Source organism: Dermacentor andersoni, chromosome 3, assembly GCF_023375885.2.
Source record: "Dermacentor andersoni chromosome 3, qqDerAnde1_hic_scaffold, whole genome shotgun sequence".
Classification (NCBI taxonomy): Eukaryota; Metazoa; Arthropoda; class Arachnida; order Ixodida; family Ixodidae; genus Dermacentor; species Dermacentor andersoni.
In genome coordinates this window covers 76,297,247-76,322,651 of record NC_092816.1, presented here as the reverse complement: position 1 = coordinate 76,322,651, position 25,405 = coordinate 76,297,247, and the positions used below count along the sequence as shown (strand labels likewise).

At 44.7% G+C, this 25,405-nt stretch overlaps 17 non-coding genes across 17 annotated transcripts; all 17 read left to right on the top strand.

Moving 5' to 3' along the window:
• Window positions 1-1,891: 1,891 nt before the first annotated feature.
• On the top strand, window positions 1,892-1,973 carry TRNAL-AAG (transfer RNA leucine (anticodon UAG)). Its single transcript is given in 2 exon segments — window positions 1,892-1,929; window positions 1,940-1,973. It is a non-coding gene; the product is annotated as a tRNA-Leu (tRNA).
• A 668-nt stretch (window positions 1,974-2,641) lies between these two features.
• TRNAL-AAG (transfer RNA leucine (anticodon UAG)) lies at window positions 2,642-2,723 on the top strand. Its single transcript has one exon. It is a non-coding gene; the product is annotated as a tRNA-Leu (tRNA).
• Window positions 2,724-3,392: 669 nt separating this feature from the next.
• On the top strand, window positions 3,393-3,474 carry TRNAL-AAG (transfer RNA leucine (anticodon UAG)). The gene has a single exon. It is a non-coding gene; the product is annotated as a tRNA-Leu (tRNA).
• A 667-nt stretch (window positions 3,475-4,141) lies between these two features.
• On the top strand, window positions 4,142-4,223 carry TRNAL-UAG (transfer RNA leucine (anticodon AAG)). Its single transcript has one exon. It is a non-coding gene; the product is annotated as a tRNA-Leu (tRNA).
• A 668-nt stretch (window positions 4,224-4,891) lies between these two features.
• TRNAL-UAG (transfer RNA leucine (anticodon AAG)) lies at window positions 4,892-4,973 on the top strand. The gene has a single exon. It is a non-coding gene; the product is annotated as a tRNA-Leu (tRNA).
• Window positions 4,974-5,639: 666 nt separating this feature from the next.
• Window positions 5,640-5,724, top strand: TRNAL-UAG (transfer RNA leucine (anticodon UAG)). The gene has a single exon. It is a non-coding gene; the product is annotated as a tRNA-Leu (tRNA).
• Window positions 5,725-6,394: 670 nt separating this feature from the next.
• Window positions 6,395-6,476, top strand: TRNAL-UAG (transfer RNA leucine (anticodon UAG)). Its single transcript has one exon. It is a non-coding gene; the product is annotated as a tRNA-Leu (tRNA).
• Window positions 6,477-7,144: 668 nt separating this feature from the next.
• On the top strand, window positions 7,145-7,226 carry TRNAL-AAG (transfer RNA leucine (anticodon UAG)). The gene has a single exon. It is a non-coding gene; the product is annotated as a tRNA-Leu (tRNA).
• Window positions 7,227-7,895: 669 nt separating this feature from the next.
• TRNAL-UAG (transfer RNA leucine (anticodon AAG)) lies at window positions 7,896-7,977 on the top strand. The gene has a single exon. It is a non-coding gene; the product is annotated as a tRNA-Leu (tRNA).
• A 669-nt stretch (window positions 7,978-8,646) lies between these two features.
• On the top strand, window positions 8,647-8,728 carry TRNAL-UAG (transfer RNA leucine (anticodon UAG)). The gene has a single exon. It is a non-coding gene; the product is annotated as a tRNA-Leu (tRNA).
• Window positions 8,729-9,399: 671 nt separating this feature from the next.
• On the top strand, window positions 9,400-9,481 carry TRNAL-AAG (transfer RNA leucine (anticodon UAG)). Its single transcript has one exon. It is a non-coding gene; the product is annotated as a tRNA-Leu (tRNA).
• A 669-nt stretch (window positions 9,482-10,150) lies between these two features.
• Window positions 10,151-10,235, top strand: TRNAL-AAG (transfer RNA leucine (anticodon UAG)). Its single transcript has one exon. It is a non-coding gene; the product is annotated as a tRNA-Leu (tRNA).
• A 6,323-nt stretch (window positions 10,236-16,558) lies between these two features.
• Window positions 16,559-16,640, top strand: TRNAL-AAG (transfer RNA leucine (anticodon AAG)). The gene has a single exon. It is a non-coding gene; the product is annotated as a tRNA-Leu (tRNA).
• Window positions 16,641-17,310: 670 nt separating this feature from the next.
• Window positions 17,311-17,392, top strand: TRNAL-AAG (transfer RNA leucine (anticodon UAG)). Its single transcript has one exon. It is a non-coding gene; the product is annotated as a tRNA-Leu (tRNA).
• Window positions 17,393-18,062: 670 nt separating this feature from the next.
• Window positions 18,063-18,144, top strand: TRNAL-AAG (transfer RNA leucine (anticodon AAG)). The gene has a single exon. It is a non-coding gene; the product is annotated as a tRNA-Leu (tRNA).
• Window positions 18,145-18,811: 667 nt separating this feature from the next.
• TRNAL-AAG (transfer RNA leucine (anticodon UAG)) lies at window positions 18,812-18,893 on the top strand. The gene has a single exon. It is a non-coding gene; the product is annotated as a tRNA-Leu (tRNA).
• Window positions 18,894-24,974: 6,081 nt separating this feature from the next.
• TRNAL-UAG (transfer RNA leucine (anticodon UAG)) lies at window positions 24,975-25,056 on the top strand. Its single transcript has one exon. It is a non-coding gene; the product is annotated as a tRNA-Leu (tRNA).
• Window positions 25,057-25,405: the final 349 nt, after the last annotated feature.

Here is a 25,405-nt window from a genome sequence, read left to right as displayed (position 1 = left end):
GTGTGGAATTCGCGGAAGAACCATCTTTACTAACATTCATAAGTTGAAGTGTGTGCTGGAGTGTTGTGATGCCATGTGTGAGGCAGTTGCGATCCTCCAGCTAGACTTGGAGAAAGCATTTGACTGTGTTTCTCACGAGATATTGCTCACCATCCTTCAACATGTTAATTTTGGCCACATAATCACTGAGGGGGTGACCATGGCGTACCGGAGTTGCTATACGAGACTTATAATTAATCAAATGCTGGGGGCCCCCATTAACGTGAAGCGCTCCGTTCGCCAGGGTTGTCCACTCAGCCCACTCCTGTTTTGTGTTTACATAGAAACGCTATGTCAGGCCATCATTGAAAATGAATACATTAAGGGATTTTGCCTCCAAGCAGCAGAGGTGAAGTTATTGGCATATGCTGACGATGTGGCTGTATGTTGTAAAGATACGCAAAGTGTATTGAACGCAGTGAGTATCGTCAGACAGTTTGGTAATGCCACTAATAGCTTCGTGAACTGGCAGAAATGTTTGGGGTTTTGGCACGGGGAATGGGCGTCCACACCAGACCACTTTTCCAACGTAACCTGGGTCACGACGCCAGTTAAGTACCTTGGCGCACCCCTTGATGCCTACAAGGACAGTAGCGAATACTGGAAGGAGCGAACAAAAGAAGTAAAAGAAAAAGCCGACCGATGGAACGCCGTTCACTTGTCCATGTTCGCGCGAGCTACAGCGTGCAACACGTTTCTCGTGACAAAGATCTGGTACGTGATGCAGGTCCTACAGTGCTCTCGGATTAATGTGCAGAAACTGCACCGCGTGTTCGCTGTATTCGTGTGGGCATCGAGCTGGGAGCGATGCAGCCGAGATAATCTCTTCCGACGCGTGAAGGATGGTGGTCTGGGGTTGGCGCACCTTTTCTTGCGTCAACTGGTGAATAGATTCTTCTTCTTTCGAGATACAAACGACCCATTTCTGCGCACGGTGATCCAAATGAGGCTTTCAAGATCACTTCCCGAGTTTGTAGTAGGTACCGAAATAATGCCAGGATCTGTCCGTGGGTTCTTTCGGGAAATAGTTGATAGTGTTTCTTTTTTGCGTGTTCGTTTTTCAAGTGAATATTTGTGGAATGCAAAACGGAAAAAGTTATACCGTGATTTGTGTGATAGTGTATTGCTTGTACCCATGTACAGAGCCGTGTACAGTGGAGGCCCAGGCCTAGACGTCTTGAAAAGGGTGAAGATGATGCCAGTTCAACCAGCCACGAAATCTTTCTTCTTTAAATTACATACCGGTACCTTATCTGTTAAAATTTTCCTGGAACAACGTGGGTTCTACATGCCGTGGGGAACCCACTGCCTCATTTGTAAAAAACCGGAAAGCATAGATCATGTCTTCATCCACTGTTGGGAGGGGGTTTTCTTCTGGGACGTGTTGCAAAGGACTTTGAAAAAGGAGTTACCGATAGATCCACACGGAATCAGGTTTCTGGCAGTTAATGATGACGAAGGATTCCCGTACGACCTTATCATGCTAACAGGCCTCCACTGTTTATGGCGCGCAAGAATGGCGGGCTACCATTGTGACCCGGATGCCCGACCGGCGCGTTTATACTTTCGAGAATGTATGGAAAAATATGTAGAAGTGCAGAAGTTGCAACAGCCTGTTCCTGAGTGGCTGCCGAGGGTTGAACCCCTGACAGCGCTCAAGGAATTTTAATACGACAATGTCATGCCACAGTAGCGGACGGCAACGAATGTGTATATTACTGTTTCTTGTTCCGTTTTTGTATTCATTATTTCCTTTTTGTCTTTTTCTTTCGTTTCTGTGTATATCATTTAAGGACTGTGTGTTGTGGTGACATGTCGAGGATTGGCAATAAAGAAAAAAAAAAAAAAAAAAGGTAGCGTGGCCGAGCGGTCTAAGGCGCCCGTTTAAGGCACCAGTCTCTTCGGGGGCGTGGGTTCGAATCCCACCGCTGCCAACAACTTTTTGCTTGGATGCCTGAATTTTGATAGCAGGGGCATGTTGTTTCTTGGCTCTGAATGTGGGGTCGGAAAGAAATGCCATTTTAATGGTGCGATATTACGATTAATAAGCGCAGCATCGCCATTTTCATGACTATTTTACATTGTTTAGTGGAATGCACAACTCCAAAAGTTAATCTGTAAGGATGAACGAGAAATCGCTTTGAACTGAGTCCCAAAGATTATTGTTTAGATACTTCCGTCGTATTCAAATCTATGCATGTCACCTGACATATTTAATGCTTATCTAATGCTTGAAATATTTTATTTATCTTTAACTATGATGATTGTGTTTATCTGCAACCCCTACGAGACCGGGCGGTAACATATAGCCACCTTGCCAGTTTGAGCTAATCAGGTTTTACTACATCTTTGGCAGTCTATATCATTTTGCGTAGCTCTTCTTGATGTTTCCTAATCAAAACCCTTAGGCAGCTAAGGGTACTAAAGTCATGTAATCATACTGTGGAGAGCTGTGTTCCGTAGGTATCTGATATATTTCCTGTACATATAATTTTTACATTTCGGAAGGAGCACACAAATAATTCTTTAGCGCATTGTTTATAGCCGTTCCAGGCCAGCAAACATTGCAATTGCATTGCCATTCATTTTAGCGACACGTGGCGGTAGCGTGGCCGAGCGGTCTAAGGCGCTGGTTTAAGGCACCAGTCTCTTCGGGGGCGTGGGTTCGAATCCCACCGCTGCCAACAACTTTTTGCTTGGATGCCTGAATTTTGATAGCAGGGGCATGTTGTTTCTTGGCTCTGAATGTGGGGTCGGAAAGGAAATGCCATTTTAATGGTGCGATATTACGATTAATAAGCGGAGCATCGCCATTTTCATGACTATTTTACATTGTTTAGTGGAATGCACAATTCCAAAAGTTAATCTGTAAGGATGAACGAGAAATCGCTTTGAACTGAGTCCCAAAGATTGTTGTTTAGATACTTCCGTCGCATTCAAATTTATGCATGTCACCTGACATATTTAATGCTTATCTAATGCTTGAAATATTTTATTTATCTTTAACTATGATGATTGTGTTTATCTGCAACCCCTACGAGACAGGGCGGTAACATATAGCCACTTTGCCAGTTTGAGCTAATCAGGTTTTACTGCATCTTTGGCAGTCTATATCATTTTGCGTAGCTCTTCTTGATGTTTCCTAATCAAAACTTTTAAGCAGCTAAGGGTACTAAATTCGTGTAATCATACTGTGGAGAGCTGTCTTCCGTAGATATTTGATATATTTCCTGTATATTTAATTTTTACATTTCGGAAGGAGCACACAAATAATTCTTTAGCGCTTTGTTTATAGCCGTTCCAGTCCAGCAAACATTGCAATTGCAATGCCATTCATTTTAGCGACACATGGCGGTAGCGTGGCCGAGCGGTCTAAGGCGCTGGTTTAAGGCACCAGTCTCTTCGGGGGCGTGGGTTCGAATCCCACCGCTGCCAACAACTTTTTGCTTGGATGCCTTAATTTTGATAGCAGCGGCATGTTGTATCTTGGCTCTTTAATGTGAGGTCGGAAAGGAAATGCCATTATAATGGTGCAATATTACGATTAATAAGCACAGCATCACGACCTTCATGTCTACGTTACTTTGTTCAGCACAAAGCACAGCTGCAGAAGTTAATCTGTAAAGATGAACGAGAAATCCCTTTGAACTGAGTCCCAAAGATTGTTGTTTAGATACTTCCGTCGCATTCAAATATATGCATGTCACCTGACATATTTACGCTTATCTAATGCTTGAAATATTTATTTATCTTTAACTATGATGATTGTGTTTATCTGCAACCCCTACGAAACCGGGCGGTAACATATAGCCACCTCGCCAGTTTAAGCTAATCAGGTTTTACTGTATCTTTGGCAGTCTCTATGATTTTGCGTAGCTCTTCTTGGTGTTTCCTAATCAAGACTTTTAAGAAGCTAAGTGTACTAAAGTCGTGTAATCATACTGTGGAGAGCTGTCTTCCGTAGATATTTGATATATTTCCTGTACATTTATTTTTACATTTCGGAAGGAGCACACAAATAATTCTTTAGCGCTTTGTTTATAGCTGTTCCAGGCCAGCAAACATTGCAATTGCAATGGCATTCATTTTAGCCACACATGGCGGTAGCGTGGCCGAGCGGTCTAAGGCGCTGGTTTTAGGCACCAGTCTCTTCGGGGGCGTGGGTTCGAATCCCACCGCTGCCAACAACTTTTTGCTTGGATGCCTGAATTTTGATAGCAGGGGCATGTTGTTTCTTGGCTCTTTGAATGTGGTGTCGGAAAGGAAATGCCATTATAATGGTGCAATATTACGATTAATAAGCACAGCATCACGACCTTCATGTCTACGTTACTTTGTTCAGCACAAAGCACAGCTGCAGAAGTTAATCTGTAAAGATGAACGAGAAATCCCTTTGAACTGAGTCCCAAAGATTGTTGTTTACATACTTCCGTCGCATTCAAATCTATGCATGTCACCTGACATATTTACGCTTATCTAATGCTGGAAATATTTATTTATCTTTAACTATGATGATTGTGTTTATCTGCAACCCCTACGAAACCGGGCGGTAACATATAGCCACCTTGCCAGTTTAAGCTAATCAGGTTTTACTGCATATTTGGCAGTCTATATCATTTTGCGATGCTCTTCTTGGTGTTTCCTAATCAAGACTTTTAAGAAGCTAAGTGTACTAAAGTCGTGTAATCATACTGTGGAGAGCTGTCTTCCGTAGATATTTGATATATTTCCTGTACATTTATTTTTACATTTCGGAAGGAGCACACAAATAATTCTTTAGCGCTTTGTTTATAGCTGTTCCAGGCCAGCAAACATTGCAATTGCAATGGCATTCATTTTAGCCACACATGGCGGTAGCGTGGCCGAGCGGTCTAAGGCGCTGGTTTTAGGCACCAGTCTCTTCGGGGGCGTGGGTTCGAATCCCACCGCTGCCAACAACTTTTTGCTTGGATGCCTGCATTTTGATAGCAGGGGCATGTTGTTTCTTGGCACTGAATGTGGGGTCGGAAAGGAAATGCCATTTTAATGGTGCGATATTACGATTAATAAGCGCAGCATCGCCATTTTCATGACTATTTTACATTGTTTAGTGGAATGCACAACTCCAAAAGTTAATCTGTAAGGATGAACGAGAAATCGCTTTGAACTGAGTCCCAAAGATTGTTGTTTAGATACTTCTGTCGCATTCAAATTTATGCATGTCACCTGACATATTTAATGCTTATCTAATGCTTGAAATATTTTATTTATCTTTAACTATGACGATTGTGTTTATCTGCAACCCCTACGAGACAGGGCGGTAACATATAGCCACTTTGCCAGTTTGAGCTAATCAGGTTTTACTGCATCTTTGGCAGTCTATATCATTTTGCGTAGCTGTTCTTGGTATTTCCTAACCAAAACCCTTAAGCAGCTAAGGGTACTAAAGTCGTGTAATCATACTGTGGAGAGCTGTCTTCCGTAGGTATCTGATATATTTCATGTACATATATTATTTACATTTGGGAAGGAGCACACAAATAATTCTTTAGCGCATTGTTTATAGCCGTTCAAGGTCACCAAACATTGCAATTGGAATGCCATTCATTTTAGCCACACATGGCGGTATCGTGGCCGAGCGGTCTAAGGCGCTGGTTTTAGGCACCAGTCTCTTCGGGGGCGTGGGTTCGTATCCCACCGCTGCCAACAACTTTTTGCTTGGATGCCTGAATTTTGATAGCAGGGGCATGTTGTATCTTGGCTCTTTGAATGTGGGGTCGGAAAGGAAATGCCATTTTAATGGTGCGATATTACGATTAATAAGCGCAGCATCGCCATTTTCATGACTATTTTACATTGTTTAGTGGAATGCATAACTCCAAAAGTTAATCTGTAAGGATGAACGAGAAATCGCTATGAACTGAGTCCCAAAGATTGTTGTTTAGATACTTCCGTCGCCTTCAAATTTATGCATGTCACCTGACAGATTTAATGCTTATCTAATGCTTGAAATATTTTATTTATCTTTAACTATGATGATTGTGTTTATCTGCAACCCCTACGAGACAGGGCGGTAACATATAGCCACCTTGCCAGTTTGAGCTTATCAGGTTTTACTGCATCTTTGGCAGTCTATATCATTTTGCGTAGCTGTTCTTGGTGTTTCCTAACCAAAACCCTTAAGCAGCTAAGGGTACTAAAGTCGTGTAATCATACTGTGGAGAGCTGTCTTCCGTAGATATTTGATATATTTCCTGTACATTAATTTTTACATTTCGGAAGGAGCACACAAATAATTCTTCAGCGCTTTGTTTATAGCCGTTCCAGGCCAGCAAACATTGCAATTCCAATGGCATTCATTTTAGCCACACATGGCGGTAGCGTGGCCGAGCGGTCTAAGGCGCTGGTTTTAGGCACCAGTCTCTTCGGGGGCGTGGGTTCGAATCCCACCGCTGCCAACAACTTTTTGCTTGGATGCCTGAATTTTGATAGCAGGGGCATGTTGTTTCTTGGCACTGAATGTGGGGTCGGAAAGGAAATGCCATTTTAATGGTGCGATATTACGATTAATAAGCGCAGCATCGCCATTTTCATGACTATTTTACATTGTTTAGTGGAATGCACAACTCCAAAAGTTAATCTGTAAGGATGAACGAGAAATCGCTTTGAACTGAGTCCCAAAGATTGTTGTTTAGATACTTCCGTCGCATTCAAATTTATGCATGTCACCTGACATATTTAATGCTTATCTAATGCTTGAAATATTTTATTTATCTTTAACTATGATGATTGTGTTTATCTGCAACCCCTACGAGACAGGGCGGTAACATATAGCCACCTTGCCAGTTTGAGCTTATCAGGTTTTACTGCATCTTTGGCAGTCTATATCATTTTGCGTAGCTGTTCTTGGTATTTCCTAACCAAAACCCTTAAGCAGCTAAGGGTACTAAAGTCGTGTAATCATACTGTGGAGAGCTGTCTTCCGTAGATATTTGATATATTTCCTGTACATTTATTTTTACATTTCGGAAGGAGCACACAAATAATTCTTTAGCGCTTTGTTTATAGCCGTTCCAGGCCAGCAAACATTGCAATTGCAATGGCATTCATTTTAGCCACACATGGCGGTAGCGTGGCCGAGCGGTCTAAGGCGCTGGTTTAAGGCACCAGTCTCTTCGGGGGCGTGGGTTCGAATCCCACCGCTGCCAACAACTTTTTGCTTGGATGCCTGAATTTTGATAGCAGCGGCATGTTGTATCTTGGCTCTTTGAATGTGGGGTCGGAAAGGAAATGCCATTATAATGGTGCAATATAACGATTAATAAGCACAGCATCACGACCTTCATGTCTACGTTACTTTGTTCAGCACGAAGCACAGCTGCAGAAGTTAATCTGTAAAGATGAACGAGAAATCCCTTTGAACTGAGTCCCAAAGATTGTTGTTTAGATACTTCTGTCGCATTCAAATCTATGCATGTCACCTGACATAATTACGCTTATCTAATGCTTGAAATATTTTATTTATCTTTAACTATGATGATTGTGTTTATCTGCAACCCCTACGAGACCGGGCGGTAACATATAGCCACCTTGCCAGGTTGAGCTTATCAGGTTTTACTGTATCTTTGGCAGACTCTATGATTTTGCGTAGATCTTCTTGGTGTTTCTTAATCAAGACTTTTAAGAAGCTAAGTGTACTAAAGTCGTGTAATCATACTGTGGAGAGCTGTCTTCCGTAGATATTTGATATATTTCCTGTACATTTATTTTTACATTTCGGAAGGAGCACACAAATAATTCTTTAGCGCTTTGTTTATAGCTGTTCCAGGCCAGCAAACATTGCAATTGCAATGGCATTCATTTTAGCCACACATGGCGGTAGCGTGGCCGAGCGGTCTAAGGCGCTGGTTTTAGGCACCAGTCTCTTCGGGGGCGTGGGTTCGAATCCCACCGCTGCCAACAACTTTTTGCTTGGATGCCTGCATTTTGATAGCAGGGGCATGTTGTTTCTTGGCACTGAATGTGGGGTCGGAAAGGAAATGCCATTTTAATGGTGCGATATTACGATTAATAAGCGCAGCATCGCCATTTTCATGACTATTTTACATTGTTTAGTGGAATGCACAACTCCAAAAGTTAATCTGTAAGGATGAACGAGAAATCGCTTTGAACTGAGTCCCAAAGATTGTTGTTTAGATACTTCCGTCGCATTCAAATTTATGCATGTCACCTGACATATTTAATGCTTATCTAATGCTTGAAATATTTTATTTATCTTTAACTATGATGATTGTGTTTATCTGCAACCCCTACGAGACAGGGCGGTAACATATAGCCACTTTGCCAGTTTGAGCTTATCAGGTTTTACTGCATCTTTGGCAGTCTATATCATTTTGCGTAGCTGTTCTTGGTGTTTCCTAACCAAAACCCTTAAGCAGCTAAGGGTACTAAAGTCGTGTAATCATACTGTGGAGAGCTGTCTTCCGTAGGTATCTGATATATTTCCTGTACATATATTATTTACATTTGGGAAGGAGCACACAAATAATTCTTTAGCGCATTGTTTATAGTCGTTCAAGGTCACCAAACATTGCAATTGGAATGCCATTCATTTTAGCCACACATGGCGGTAGCGTGGCCGAGCGGTCTAAGGCGCTGGTTTTAGGCACCAGTCTCTTCGGGGGCGTGGGTTCGAATCCCACCGCTGCCAACAACTTTTTGCTTGGATGCCTGAATTTTGATAGCAGGGGCATGTTGTATCTTGGCTCTTTGAATGTGGGGTCGGAAAGGAAATGCCATTTTAATGGTGCGATATTACGATTAATAAGCGCAGCATCGCCATTTTCATGACTATTTTACATTGTTTAGTGGAATGCACAACTCCAAAAGTTAATCTGTAAGGATGAACGAGAAATCGCTTTGAACTGAGTCCCAAAGATTGTTGTTTAGATACTTCCGTCGCATTCAAATTTATGCATGTCACCTGACATATTTAATGCTTATCTAATGCTTGAAATATTTTATTTATCTTTAACTAAGATGATTGTGTTTATCTGCAACCCCTACGAGACAGGGCGGTAACATATAGCCACCTTGCCAGTTTGAGCTTATCAGGTTTTACTGCATCTTTGACAGTCTATATCATTTTGCGTAGATCTTCTTGGTGTTTCTTAATCAAGACTTTTAAGAAGCTAAGTGTACTAAAGTCGTGTAATCATACTGTGAAGAGCTGTCTTCCGTAGATATTTGATATATTTCCTGTACATTTAATTTTTACATTTCGGAAGGAGCACACAAATAATTCTTTAGCGCTTTGTTTATAGCCGTTCCAGGCCAGCAAACATTGCAATTGCAATGCCATTCATTGTAGCAACACATGGCGGTAGCGTGGCCGAGCGGTCTAAGGCGCTGGTTTAAGGCACCAGCCTCTTCGGGGGCGTGGGTTCGAATCCCACCGCTGCCAACAACTTTTTGCTTGGATGCCTGAATTTTGATAGCAGCGGCATGTTGTATCTTGGCTCTTTAATGGGGGGTCGGAAAGGAAATGCCATTATAATGGTGCAATATTACGATTAATAAGCGCAGCATCGCCTTTTTCATGCCTATGTTACTTTTTTCAACGCAATGCACAACTGCAGGAATTAATCTGTAAAGATGAACGAGAAATCCCTTTGAACTGAGTCCCAAAGATTGTTGTTTAGATACTTCTGTCGCATTCAAATCTATGCATGTCACCTGACATAATTACGCTTATCTAATGCTTGAAATATTTTATTTATCTTTAACTATGATGATTGTGTTTATCTGCAACCCCTACGAGAGCGGGCCGTAACATATAGCCACCTTGCCAGGTTGAGCTAATCAGGTTTTACTGTATCTTTGGCAGTCTCTATGATTTTGCGTAGCTCTTCTTGGTGTTTCTTAATCAAGACTTTTAAGAAGCTAAGTGTACTAAAGTCGTGTAATCATACTGTGAAGAGCTGTCTTCCGTAGATATTTGATATATTTCCTGTACATTTAATTTTTACATTTCGGAAGGAGCACACAAATAATTCTTTAGCGCTTTGTTTATAGCCGTTCCAGTCCAGCAAACATTGCAATTGGAATGCCATTCATTGTAGCAACACATGGCGGTAGCGTGGCCGAGCGGTCTAAGGCGCTGGTTTAAGGCACCAGTCTCTTCGGGGGCGTGGGTTCGAATCCCACCGCTGCGAACAACTTTTTGCTTGGGTGCCTGAATTTTGATAGCAGCGGCATGTTGTATCTTGGCTCTTTAATGTGGGGTCGGAAAGGAAATGCCATTATAATGGTGCAATATTACGATTAATAAGCACAGCATCACGACCTTCATGTCTACGTTACTTTGTTCAGCACAAAGCACAGCTGCAGAAGTTAATCTGTAAAGATGAACGAGAAATCCCTTTGAACTGAGTCCCAAAGATTGTTGTTTAGATACTTCCGTCGCATTCAAATATATGCATGTCACCTGACATATTTACGCTTATCTAATGCTTGAAATATTTATTTATCTTTAACTATGATGATTGTGTTTATCTGCAACCCCTACGAAACCGGGCGGTAACATATAGCCACCTCGCCAGTTTAAGCTAATCAGGTTTTACTGTATCTTTGGCAGTCTCTATGATTTTGCGTAGCTCTTCTTGATGTTTCCTAATCAAGACTTTTAAGAAGCTAAGTGTACTAAAGTCGTGTAATCATACTGTGGAGAGCTGTCTTCCGTAGATATTTGATATATTTCCTGTACATTTATTTTTACATTTCGGAAGGAGCACACAAATAATTCTTTAGCGCTTTGTTTATAGCCGTTCCAGGCCAGCAAACATTGCAATTGCAATGGCATTCACTTTCGCCACACATGGCGGTAGCGTGGACGAGAGGTCTAAGGCGCAGGTTTAAGGCACCAGTCTCTTCGGGTGCGTGTCTTCGAATCCCACCGCTGCCAAGAACTTTTTGCTTGGACGCCTGAATTTTGATTGCAGCGGCATGTCGTATCTTGGCTCTCTGAATCTGGGGCGGGAAGGGAACTTCTTTTTAATTAGTGCGCTATTACGATTAATAAGCACAGCCTCACCTTTTTCATGTCAATGTTACTTTGTTCTACGCAATGCACAACTCCAAAAGTTAATCTGTAAAGATGATAGAGAAATTACTTTGAACTAAGTCTCAAAGATTGTTGTTTAGATAGTTTCGTTGCATTCAAATCCATGCATGTCACCTGGCATATTTACGCTTATCTAAAGATCGAAATATCTCATTTATATTTAACTATGACGATTATGTGTATTTGCACCCCCTACGAAACCGGGCGGAACATATAGCCCCCTTGCCAGGTTGAGCTAATCAGGTTTTACTGTATCTTTGGCAGTCTCTATGATTTTGCGTAGCTCTTCTTGGTGTTTCCTAATCAAGACTTTTAAGAAGCTAAGTGTACTAAAGTCGTGTAATCATACTGTGGAGAGCTGTCTTCCGTAGATATTTGATATATTTCCTGTACATTGAATTTTTACATTTGGGAAGGAGCACACAAATAATTCTTTAGCGCTTTGTTTATAGGCGTTCCAGGCCAGCAAACATTGCAATTGCAATGCCATTCATTTTAGCCACACATGGCGGTAGCGTGGCCGAGCACATTCTGCTTCCGGCAGCCGAGCTGAGCGGTCAGCAGAATCATGGGCTCCAGTGGAGCAGCGACAGCGGCCAATTTTTGCCGCGGAAACAGGCTCAACGATGATAAGGATTATGCTTTTATTTTGCCGCAGCTGCCTAAAGGACAACTGGTGGTTAACACCGTCTTTTTGCACGGTGATGTACGTGCGAGGCCGTACAAGGTGGAGGATTTCAGGGATGCTCTTCTGCCGGCGGGCATGCTGCCTGATGTGGTATGCACAGGGGCTTACCAAATCAACCATGTCTGGGCAGTGACCCTCTGCGATGCAGCTGCAACGAAAAAGCTGCTTGCCCCGAAGGAACTTCAAGTGAAGGGACGACGGTGCCTCATCGTTGACCTGCAGGACCATCAGGTGAAGCTTAGGCTTTATTGGCTGCTCTACGGCGTTGCCGACGAGGACGTCCGGACGGCTTTCGCGGCTTTCAGCAAGGTGGAGGCGGTGAGCCGGGAGCGGTGGCATGTTGAAGGCATGGGAACCAAGACCTCAACCACCAGAACCGTCCTTCTCAAGCTGAAGGCCAGCATGAAGGTGGAAGACCTCCCCCATCAGATCCGCGTTGGTGGAGAGTTAGCCTTGGTCGTCGTTCCCGGTCGACCGATGCAGTGCCTGCGCTGCCACGGCACGGGACACGTCCGCCGTGAGTGCAGAGTCCCACGTTGTACCCGGTGCAGACGTTTCGGCCACGTCGACGCTGAATGCGTGAAGTCCTATGCCGCTGTGACAGGCCCACCAGCGAATGATGTTGCGGCAGAGCACATCATGGACGTGACCGAGGCGGAGGACGCGGCTAAAGGAACCGGTGACATGGTGTCGACAGCGACAAGTAGTGTGACGACGATTCTGGAGGCAGACGGCAACGTGGCTCAGCCAACTCATAAGCCGAGTAAGGCGGAACGGGATGCTACGACTGAGGGGCAGGCGACGGGAAGCGTCAGTGAAGACGCACCTGAAGACGCGACCGCAATGCAGCAGGACGAGAGCGTCACCGACGACGACCATACTGGGGCTCTTGCTGCCTCCGTCAAGCGCACCCACGACCAGACGAAGGACCGCGAGGATCGGGCAACCAGCACCAGTGAGGGACCGCCGACGAAGACGCCTCATGGGAGGCGATTGGGCTACAAGCCAAAGCCCAATGTACCGCATGAAAAGAAGCCTGCCGACAAAGCGGCCACGTCTAAGGACACCAACAAGCCGGGAGGTCCCGGAGGCGGCTAGCCGAGGGCTAGTCGTGAGCGGTAAGCACCATGCTCCGGGCCTACTTTTCTTTTAGATCAAGATGGCTCAAATACCGTCTCTTAGGTTTGCCACATTAAACGTGAGAGGGCTGGCGGCTAGTCGTAGGCAAAGTCAGGTCCTACGGTTGGTCACTGACCACGACATAGACGTACTAGCCGTCCAGGAAACTAAGGTTGAAGGAGAGGAGGCGACCGGGAGCATGGTGCGACGTTTCACGACTAGGTATTTTGCGGTGGTTAGCCATGCGGTAGGCACGGCTGGAGGGTGCGTTCTTCTTGTGAAGAAGCTGCCTGGACTGCAGATTCAAAGCATTTTTTCGTGTCAGTCAGGAAGGATTGTTCTTTGTGATATTGTTATGTGTGATGCTGAGTTCCGCGTTATATGCGTATATGCGCCGAATTCAGTAGATGAGCGCGTCCGTTTTTTTTTTTCGAACCTTTCACAATATGTATGTTGTAATATGTGCGTGATGCTGTTAGGTGACTTTAATTGTGTGTTAAGTGCTGGAGACAGAGTCAATAATACAGGTGTGCGTGACCGAAGCAGTGAAGTGGTATCAGATTTAATTAATGAAAATGAACTCGATGATGTTTTTGAATGTTTGGAAGGGGGGCGTGAAGTGACTTTCATACGTTTTCAGGGCAGCAACCATGCGCGTTTGGACCGAATTTACATTTCATTGGATACAATTCCAAGATGCCACAGTTATTGTGTAGTACCAGTGTCGTTTTCAGATCACTGCCTGGTGAAATGTAACGTAGGTATAATTAAAAGGAGACATGTATTTAACTGGGATATGTGGAAAATGAATGCCTTGTTACTAAATGACCAGCCCTTTTTACAGGTAGTACGGGATGCGGTTAATGAAGTTCAATGGGATGCTGCGGGAACAATCGTCGACAAGTGGGAATGTTTTAAACAAAAGATTAAAATGAAAGCGATAGAAAGATCCAGTTGTAAAAAATTCGAGAAGGAAATGAAAGAAAAGAGTTTAAGAACACTGCTTGGGCAGCTGCTAACGCTTGAGTGCAGAGCGCCTGGTGCGTACAAAGACGATGTGCGAAACGTCAAAGAAAAACTTGAACTGTTTGACAAGGAACGCTATCAAGGTGCCATCGTGCGAGCACGAGCAGATGCACTAGCGGCAGGGGAGACGCCCACGAAAAGGGCGCTCGGCTTAGAGAAGGCGTATGGACGAAGAAACCATGTCGACCAGATCTTAGTGAACGGGAATGTCCTTGAAGACAGTGATAGCATTCGTCAAGCCTTCTTTGAGCACTACCAGTCGCTTTTTGCATTTCAGGAAGCGAATGTTGACGGTTTTAAAGCAGGTTTTCTGCATCGCATGCCACGTTTGAGTGATGATGTTAAAAAGCGATTAGAAGAAAAAATAATGGAGAGGGAAGTCGAAAAGGCAATCGACGATTTGAACATGGGTAAATCACCGGGACCTGATGGACTCAGCGCAGGTCTATATAAAGCTTTTAAAAGAGAGCTGGCGCCTTTGCTAGCATACGTATTTAATGATGCATACGAGAAGAAATCATTACCACCTTCCTTCGGAAAAACGCACACCATTCTAATACCGAAGAGCGATCAAATAGACAAACTCAGATTCGTGTCATCCTACAGACCGATTTCACTAACAAACGTCGATTATAAAATATTTATGAAGGTTTTAGCTAGCAGGCTTCAAGGCGTCATCAAAGAAATAGTCGGAGACCATCAAACTTGTGGCATCAAAGGGCGATCTATTTTTTCAAACATCCATAAGATGCGATGTGTGCTCGAGTGCTGTGACGTCACCGGTGGCGGTGTTGCAGTTCTTCAGCTCGACCTAGAGAAAGCGCTCGATTGTGTCGCTCACGTTATTTTGTTTGCCATCTTAGATCATGTTAATGTCGGTTCCATCATCACTGAGGGCGTGGCCTTGGCGTACCAGAATTGCACAACAAGATTAATTGTTAATAAGTCTCTGGGGGCCCCTATTAACATCATGCGTTCAGTGCGCCAAGGCTGCCCCCTCAGCTCGCTGTTATTTGCTATCAACGTAGAAGCAATGTGTGTAGCAATTAATGAAAATAACGGAATACGGCGTTTCAGATTGGCAGCGACAGAAGTGAAGTTGCTTGCATATGCAGACGACATTGCAGTGTGTTGCACTGACCAACCGAGCGTAACGGAAACAATATCTGTAGTAAAGCATTTCTGTGCCGTAACGGGTAGCAGAGTAAACTGGGGCAAATCGCTAGGGCTGTGGCACGGGGACTGGTTTTCTGCACCCGACTGTTTCGCGAACGTGAACTGGGTGAGAACTCCGACAAGGTATCTGGGTGTTCCCCTAGACAGGTACAATAGCAGCGACGAATACTGGAGGAACCAAACCAAAGAACTGAAAGAAAAAGTAGATAAATGGAAAGGCAATAACCTGTCCATTTTTGCAAGAGCGACAGTTTGTAACGTGTTTTTTATTACTAAGTTATATTACGTCCTGCAAACACTATTGTTCTAGAGTAAATGTGCAAAGGCTGCACAGAGTGTTTGCGGTTTTCATCTGGGGATCAACATGGGAACGGTGCAGCCGAACAAATTTGTTCAGAAGAGTGCAGGATGGGGGTGTGGGGCTGGCGCATCTTTTTCTTCAAGTTCTAAACCGATTTTTGTTTTTTCGCGATGTGCGCGCCCCTTTTCTGCGCACCATATGTCAGCTAAGGTTGAGTAACGCTTTGCCGGAACATGTTAGCACGGCAAGCATGACGGGAACGCTGCGTGGTTATTTCAAGGAAGTGGTCGACAGTGTACACTTCCTTTCTGTTCGTTTTACAAATGATTATCTTTCTGAAGTGAAAAGGAAAATATTGTATAGAGATGTATGCGACATAGTGTCCCCAGTGCCCTTATACAGATCCATATACAGTGGAGGGCCAGGACAGGACGTACTTAAACGAGTAAAACATATGCAGGTGCCACCAGGGGTAAAGACCTTCTTCTTTAAGCTACACACCGGAACGCTCTCCGTGAAGACGTTTCTGGAGGAAAGGGTTGTCTCGTACTTTGGGGGTCGCACTGCTTGATATGCAAGAAGCCCGAAAATATAGATCACGTTTTCCTACATTGCTGGGCGGCAGTTTTCTTCTGGGACGTCTTAAAGCGAACCCTGAAGAAAGAGCAACCGGTGGACCTCCAAGGTATCAGGTATCTGGCCATTAAAGATGACGACGGGGTTCCCTATGACTTTGTTATGTTGAATGCTCTACACTGTATATGGCGGGCCCGTATGGCAGGGTACCATTGCGATCCTGACGCTAGGCCAGCTCGTGCTTATTTCAAAGAATGTATCTCGCGATTTATTGAAATTCAGAAACTAGAGGAATGTGTACCGGATTGGCTGTCAAGGCTAGAACCCCTGACAGCCATGAAGGAATTTTAGTTTGACAACGCCAGTCCAATATGGACAGACGGCTCAATTGTGCGGATCCTATCCTTACGCACCTTCCGTTGGTGCTTCTTTTTTTTGTTTCCTCCAATGGTTGGAATTTGTGATACATAAGTGTGTGATAACTGTATCGTCTGAATAATGTCGAAGACCGGCAATAAATAAATAAATAAAAAGTAGCGTGGCCGAGCGGTCTAAGGCGCTGGTTTAAGGCACCAGTCTCTTCGGGGGCGTGGGTTCGAATCCCACCGCTGCCAATAACTTTTTGCTTGGACGCCTGAATTTTGATAGCAGCGGCATGTCGTATCTTGGCTCTCTGAATGTGGGGCGGGAAAGGAACTTCCCTTTACTTAGTGCGCTATTACGATTATTAAGCACAGCATCGCCTTTTTCATGTCAATGTTACTTTGTTCTACGCAATGCACAACTCCAAAAGTTAATCTGTAAAGATGAACGAGAAATTCCTTTGAACTAAGTCCAAAAGATTGTTCTTTAGATACTTTCGTTGCATTCAAATCTATGCATGTAACCTGGCATATTTACGCTTGTCTAACGATCGAAATATCTTATTTATCTTTAACTATGACGATTATGTGTATTTGCAGCCTCTACGAAACCGGGCGGTAACATATAGCCCCCTTGCCAGGTTGAGCTAATCAGGTTTTACTGTATCTTTGGCAGTCTATATGATTTTGCGTAGCTGTTCTTGGTGTTTCCTAACCAAAACCTCTAGGCAGCTAAGCGTACTAAAGTCGTGTAATCATACTGTGGAGAGCTGTCTTCCGTAGATATTTGATATATTTCCTGTACATTTAATTTTTACATTTGGCAAGGAGCACACAAATGATTCTTTAGCGCCTTCTTTATAGCCGTTCCAGGCCAGCAAACATTGCAATTGCAATGCCATTCATTTTAGCCACACATGGCGGTAGCGTGGCCGAGCGGTCTAAGGCGCTGGTTTAAGGCACCAGTCTCTTCGGGGGCGTGGGTTCGAATCCCACCGCTGCCAATAACTTTTTGCTTGGATGCCTGAATTTTGATAGCAGGGGCATGTTGTATCTTGGCTCTTTGAATGTGGGGTCGGAAAGGAAATGCCATTATAATGGTGCAATATTACGACTATTAAGCGCAGCATCGCCATTTTCACGACTATTTTACATTGTTTAGCGGAATGCACAACTCCAAAAGTTAATCTGTAAGGATGAACGAGAAATCGCTTTGAACTGAGTCCCAAGGATTGTTGTTTAGATCCTTCCGTCGCATTCAAATCTATGCATGTCACCTGACATATTTATGCTTATCTAATGCTTGAAATATTTTATTTATCTTTAGCTATGATGATTGTGTTTATCTGCAACTCCTACGAAACCGGGCGGTAACATATAGCCACCTTGCCAGTTTGAACTAATCAGGTTTTACTGCATCTTTGGCAGTCTATATCATTTTGCGTAGCTCTTCTTGATGTTTCCTAATCAAAACCCTTAAGCAGCTAAGGGTACAAAAGTCGTGTAATCATACTGTGGAGAGCTGTCTTCCGTCGATATTTGATATAACTCCTGTACATTTAATTTTTACATTTGGCAAGAAGCACACAAATAATTCTTTAGCGCCTTCTTTATAGCCGTTCAAGGCCAGCAAACATTGCAATTGCAATGCCATTCATTTTAGCCACACATGGCGGTAGCGTGGCCGAGCGGTCTAAGGCGCTGGTTTAAGGCACCAGTCTCTTCGGGGGCGTGGGTTCGAATCCCACCGCTGCCAACAACTTTTTGCTTGCATGCCTGAATTTTGATAGCAGCGGCATGTATCTTGGCTCTTTGAATGTGGGGTCGGAAAGGAAATGCCATTGTAATGGTGCAATATTACGATTAATAAGCGCAGCATCGCCTTTTTCATGTCTATGTTACTTTGTTCAACGCAATGCACAACTGCAGAAGTTAATCTGTAAAGATGAACGAGAAATCCCTTTGAACTGAGTCCCAAAGATTGTTCTTTAGATACTTTCGTTGCATTGAAATCCATGCATGTCACCTGGCATATTTACGCTTATCTAACGATCGAAATATGTTATTTATATTTAACTATGACGATTGTGTTTATCTGCAACTCCTACGAAAGCGGGCGGTAACATATAGCCACCTGGCCAGCTTGAACTAATCAGGTTTTACTGCATCTTTGGCAGTCTATATGATTTTGCGTAGCTGTTCTTGGTGTTTCCTAACCAAAACCTTTAGGCAGCTAAGCGTACTAAAGTCGTGTAATCATACTGTGGAGAGCTGTCTTCCGTAGATATTTGATATATTTCCTGTACATTTAATTTTTACATTTGGCAAGGAGCACACAAATGATTCTTTAGCGCCTTCTTTATAGCCGTTCAAGACCAGCAAACATTGCGATTGCAATACCATTCATTTTAGCCACACATGGCGGTAGCGTGGCCGAGCGGTCTAAGGCGCTGGTTTAAGGCACCAGTCTCTTCGGGGGCGTGGGTTCGAATCCCACCGCTGCCAACAACTTTTTGCTTGGATGCCTGAATTTTGATAGCAGGGGCATGTTGTTTCTTGGCTCTTTGAATGTGGTGTCGGAAAGGAAATGCCATTATAATGGTGCAATATTACGATTAATAAGCACAGCATCGCGACCTTGATGTCTACGTTACTTTGCTCAGCGCAATGCACAACTGCAGAAGTTAATCTGTAAAGATGAACGAGAAATCCCTTTGAACTGACTCCCAAAGATTGTTGTTTAGATACGTCCGTCGCATTCAAATCTATGCATGTCACCTGACATATTTACGCTTATCTAATGCTTGAAATATTTTATTAATTTTTAACTATGATGATTGTGTTTATCTGCAACTCCTACGAAACCGGGCGGTAACATATAGCCACCTTGCCAGCTTGAGCTAATCAGGTTTTACTGCATCTTTGGCAGTCTATATCATTTTGCGTAGCTGTTCTTGATGTTTCCTAACCAAAACCTTTAACGAGCTTAGCGTCCTAAAGTTGTGTAATCATACTGTGGAGAGCTGTCTTCTGTGGGTATTTGATATATTTCCTGTACATTTAATTTTTACATTTGGGAAGGAGCACACAAATGATTCTTTAGCGCCTTGTTCATAGCCGTTCAAGGCCAGCAAACATTGCAATTGCAATGCCATTCATTTTAGCCAAACATGGCGGTAGCGTGGCTGAGCTTCGGAAAAGTGACGGAAGTGAACCGGGAGCGCTGGCGAGTGGATGGCGTTTCCGACAAGGGCTCGACGACCCGGGCAGTGCTGCTGCAGCTGAAGGCTGGAATGAAAGTTGACGACCTGCCCCACCAGATCCGCGTAGCCGGCGAGCTTGCGCTGGTGGTAGCCGCAGTTCGTCCCATTCAGTGCCTGTGCTGCCGGGGATCTGGCCACGTTCGTCGTGAATGCAAGGTTCCCCGTTGCTCGCGCTGCAGGGTTTTTGGACACAACGATGCGGACTGTGTGTGTTCGCACGCAGTAGCAGCGGGTTCGGCGGAGAGCGAGCCGTCGACGTTAGACCACGTGATGGACGTGACCGAGGCGGAGAAAGCGGCCACGGGAGCTGGAAACGGCAAAGTGGCGGCAGAAACGGGCGCGACGACTAAGCAGGCCGAAGGAGGACGGAATAATATCCCTCCCCCCAAGGAACCAGCAGCTACAGTCGAGAGCGTGAGGACGGCTCCGCAAGAAAATGAGAGCCACCAGCCAGCTACGGATGCAACGCAGGCAGAGGCGGACGACAACGCGACCCCTGCTAGCGCCCGCGTCGAATCCGTCTCGGCACCGGTCAAGAGATCCCCCTGCAGCACGAGGAGAAATTCGACGGAAAGGCCGGCGGTGACTCCGAGGCACTGCCCGCTAAGACGCTACCCGGAAGGCGCTCCACCCTCAAGCCTAAGCCGAACCTGGAGACTGACCGTAGGCTTACCCCGAAGCCGACGAAAGACGAACCCGGGCGACGGCCACCGGATGGCCACGGAGGCGTCTAGCGGTCAGCTAGACGTTAAGGTGAGCACCATGCTCCGGGCCTTCTCCCCTCCGGTTTTCATCAATAATGGCTACCAACCCGCTGTTTAGCCTCGGCACGCTAAACGTTCAGATCTGGCCGCCAAAAGGAAACAGGATCAGGTTTACAGACTACTAGTGGACCACGACCTCGACGTTTTAGCCCTGCAAGAAACCAAGGCAGACGGCGAGGAGGAGACCGGGAGCATGGTGCGAAGGTTCACGTATAACTAATATACAGTAGTGAGCCACGCCTTAGGGACTTCGGCGGGGTGTGTGTTGTTTGTGAGGAAGCTCCCAGGTCTTGTCATAGAGGGTTACTTTTCGAGCACTTCTGGTCGACTTGTCTTTTGTGACTTTAGCTATTGCAATGTCCCATGGCGCGTGTTTTGCATTTATGCACCTAATACAGTGCAAGCGAGGGCAGCTTTCTTTTTGAACATAAAGCATCACTTCTCTGTGCAAAGAACGATAGCCTGTGTTGGGGATTTCAATTGCGTATTGAACGCTGAGGATAGGTCCACGCGACGCGTAGTTTATGACAAAAGCAGCGACATCCTGGCGCAGATAATACACGAATTCGAATTAGAAGATATCGCTGACTGTTTTAGGGCTGACCGAGACGTGATGTACACTCACTTTCAGGGCACAAATCACGCACGATTAGACCGTATCTATCTTTCATATGATTTAGTAGAACAATGCCAATGCTATACAGTTACCGCCATATCGTATTCTGACCACTGCCTAGTAAAATGCAGGGTGGGCAGCAAGAAAGAACGAAACAAATTCGTCTGGGAACTCTGGAAAATGAATGTAGAACTGCTACGGGATGAAACCTTCAACGAAAAGGTAGTGGCTGCTCTGAATTCTTTTGGAACAGACAGTTCTATGAGTCTTGGTGAGGAATGGGAGTTGCTGTAGCAAAGCATTAAAATGAGGGCAGTTGAAAGAAGTAGCGTACTCCGATATCAAGAAAAGGCCAGAGAAAAGGATTTAATATCATTATTGGAGAAATTGGCGAAGCTCGAATGCATGCGACCGGGCGCCTTTCAAGAAGATATGCGCGTTGTTAAGAAGAAGCTCGAGGCGTTCGACGAAGAGCGCTTCCGAGGTGCGCTCATGCGCGCGAGAGCAGAAAGGCTACCATGCGGGGAAACGCCAACGTAAAGAGCGATGGGACTAGAAAAAAAGCACTCGAGACGTAAGCAGATCGAGGCTATCGAATATGAAGGGGTGGTATTAACGGATAATAATAGTATAGGGCGTACTTTCTTTGAGCATTACATAAAACGTTTTGCATACAGGCCTGTCAACATGCACGATTTCAAGAATTTATTTTTGCAACGAATGCCACAGCTGTCGGGCGAAGTTAAAGAAACCTTAGAACGATCACTAACAGAACATGAAGTGATGAAGGCCATCGAAGACCTGAATCCTGGCAAGTCGCCAGGACCTTACGGTCCTTGTGCCGCTTGGTACAAATCGTTTAAAGGCCACCTAGCTCGTATCTTAACAGCAGTTTTCAATGAAGCATACGAACTGAAAATACTTCCACCATCCTTTGTTCAGTCCCATACAGTATTAATACCGAAAACAGAAGAGAACGAAAAGCTCAAGCAACTTTCCTCCTACAGACCCATAGCGCTTACTAACTGCGACTACAAAATATTGATGAAGGTGTTGGCACGACGGGTCCAGTCAGTTATTCAGGAAGTAGTCGGCCCACACCAGACGTGTGGTATTCGTGCAAGAACAATTTTCACTAACATCCATAAGATGAAGTGTGTGCTGGAGTGTTGTGACGCCATGTGCGATGCAGTAGCGATCCTCCAGCTAGACTTGGAGAAAGCATTTGACTGTGTTTCTCACGAGATATTGCTCACCATCCTCGAACACGTTAATTTTGGGCACATAATCACTGAGGGGGTGACCATGGCGTACCGGAGCTGCTAAAGCAGACTTATAATTAATCAGACGTTGGGGGCCCCCATTAACGTGAAGAGCTCCGTTCGCCAGGGTTGTCCACTCAGTCCACTCCTGTTTTGTGTCTACATAGGAACGCTATGTCAGGCCATCATCGAAAATGAATATATTAAGGGCTTTTGTCTTCAATCAGCAGAGGTGAAGCTACTAGCACATTCTGACGATGTGGCTGTTTTCTGTAAAGATAAGCAGAGTGTACTGAATACCATTGGTATCGTCAGAAAGTTTGGTAACGTCACTAACAGCTTCGTTAACTGGCAGAAATGTTTGGGGTTTTGGCATGGAAGACGGGCGTCCACACCAGACCACTTTTCGAACGTAACCTGGGTCACGACGCCAGTTAAGTACCTTGGCGCACCCCTTGATGCCTACAAGGACAGCAGCGAGTACTGGAAGGAGCGGACAAAAGAACTAAAAGGAAAAGCCGACCGATGGAACGCCTGTCACTTGTCAATATTCGCGAGAGCTACAGCGTGCAATATGTTTCTCGTGACAAAAATCTGGTACGTAATGCAGGTCCTACAGTGCTCCTGGATTAATGTGCAGAAACTGCACCACGTGTTTGCTGTTTTCGTGTGGGCATCAAGCTGGGAGCGATGCAGCCGAGATAGTCTCTTCCGGCGTGTGAAGGATGGCGGTCTGGGATTGGCGCACCTCTTCTTGCGTCAACTGGTGAACAGGTTCTTATTTTTTCGAGACACAAATGACCGATTTCTGCGCACCGTGATTCAAATGAGGCTGTCAAGAGCACTTCCCGAATTTGTAGTAGGTACCGAAATAATGCCAGGATCTGTCCGTGGTTTCTTTCGGGAAATAGTTGATAGTGTTTCTTTTTTGCGTGTTCGTTTTTCAAGTGAATATTTGTGGAGTGCAAAACGGAAAAAGTTATACCGTGATTTGTGTGATAGTGTTTTGCTTGTACCCATGTACAGAGCCGTGTACAGTGGAGGCCCAGGCCTAGACGTATTGAAAAGGGTGAAGATGATGGCAGCTCAACCAGCCACGCAATCGTTCTTCTTTAAATTGCACACCGGTACTCTACCTGTTAAAATCTTCCTGGAACAACGTGGGTTCTACATGCCATGGGGAACCCACTGCCTCATTTGTAAAAAAGCCGGAAAGCATAGATCATGTCTTCATCCACTGTTGGGAGGGGGTTTTCTTCTGGGACGTGTTGCAAAGGACTTTGAAAAAGGAGTTACCGGTAGATCCACACGGAATCAGATTTCTGGCAGTAAATGATGACGAAGGATTCCCGTACGACCTTATCATGCTTACGGGCTTCCACTGTTTATGGCGCGCAAGAATGGCGGGCTACCATTGTGACCCGGATGCCCGACCGGCGCGTGTATACTTCCGAAAATGTACGCAGCGATATGTAGAAGTGCAGAAGTTGCAACAGCCTGTTCCTGAGTGGCTGCCGAGGGTTGAACCCCTGACAGCGCTCAAGGAATTTAATACGACAATGTCATGCCACAGTAGCGGACGGCAAGGAATGTGTACATTACTGTTTCTTGTTCGGTATTTGTATTCATTATCTTTTTCTTTTGTTTTTCTGTATATCATTTAAGGAATGTGTGTTCTGGTGAAATGTCGAGGACTGGCAATAACAAAAAAAAGTAGCGGGGCCGAACGGTCTAAGGCGCTGGTTTAAGGCACCAGTCTCTTCGGGGGCGTGGGTTCGAATCCCACCACTGCCAATAACTTTTTGCTTGGATGCCTGAATTTTGATAGCAGCGGCATGTTGTATCTTGGCTCTTTGAATGTGGGGTCGGAAAGGAAATGCCATTATAATGGTGCAATATTACGATTAATAAGCGCAGCATCGCGACCTTCATGTCTACGTTACTTTGTTCAGCGCAATGCACAACTGCAAAAGTTCATCTGAAATGATGAACGAGAAATCCCTTTGAACTGAGTCCCAAAGATTGTTCTTAAGATACTTTCGTTGCATTCAAATCCATGCATGTCACCTGGCATATTTACGCTTATCTAACGATCGAAATATCTTAGTTATCTTTAACTATGACGATTATGTTTATTTGCACCCCCTACGAAACCGGGTGGTAACATATAGCCACCTTGCTAGGTTGAGCTATTGAGGTTTTACTGCATCTTTGGCAGTCTATAGCATTTCGCGTCGCTCTTCTTGATGTTTCCTAATAAAAACCTTTAAGCAGCTAAGCGTACTGAAGTCGTGTGATCATACTGTGGAGAGCTGTCTTCCATAGGTATTTGATATATTTCCTGTGCATCTAATTTTTACATTTGGGAAGGAGCACACAAAGTATTACTTTAGCGTTTTAGGCTTGTAGCGCAGCTCAGGAAGAGCAAAAAAGGAAGGAGGTAGGGGTAATCAAAGGGAACGGAAAACAGAGTGAGCGCTATGAGTGAGCGCGTTCCCTTTGATTACGCCTACCTCCTTCCTTTTTTGCTCTTCCTGAGCTGCGCTACAAGCCTAAAACAGTCATGACATACCAACTCGCCCAAACTGCCACGCTTTTGATTACTTTAGCGCCTTGTTTATTGCCGTTCAAGGCCAGCAAACATTGCAATTCCAATCGAATTCATTTAAGCCGCCCGTGGCGGTAGCGTGGCCGAGCGGTCTAAGGCGCTGGTTTTAGGCACCAGTCTCTTCGGGGGCGTGGGTTCGAATCCCACCGCTGCCAATGACTTTTTTGCTTCGATGCCTGAATTTTATAGCAGCAGCATGTCGTATCTTGGCTCTTTCAATGTGGGGCGGGAAAGGAAATGCCATTATAATAGTGCACTATTACGATCAATAAGCACAGCATCGCGACTCTCATGTCTATGTTACTTTGGTTAGCGCAATGCACAACTCCAAAAGTTAATCTGTAATGATGAACGAGAAATCCCTTTGAACTAAGTCCCAAACATTGTTGTTTAGATCCTTTTGTTGCATTCAAATCGATGCATGTCACCTGACATATTTAAGCTTATCTAATGATTGAAATATTTTATTTTTCTTTAACTATGATGATTATGTTTATTTGCACC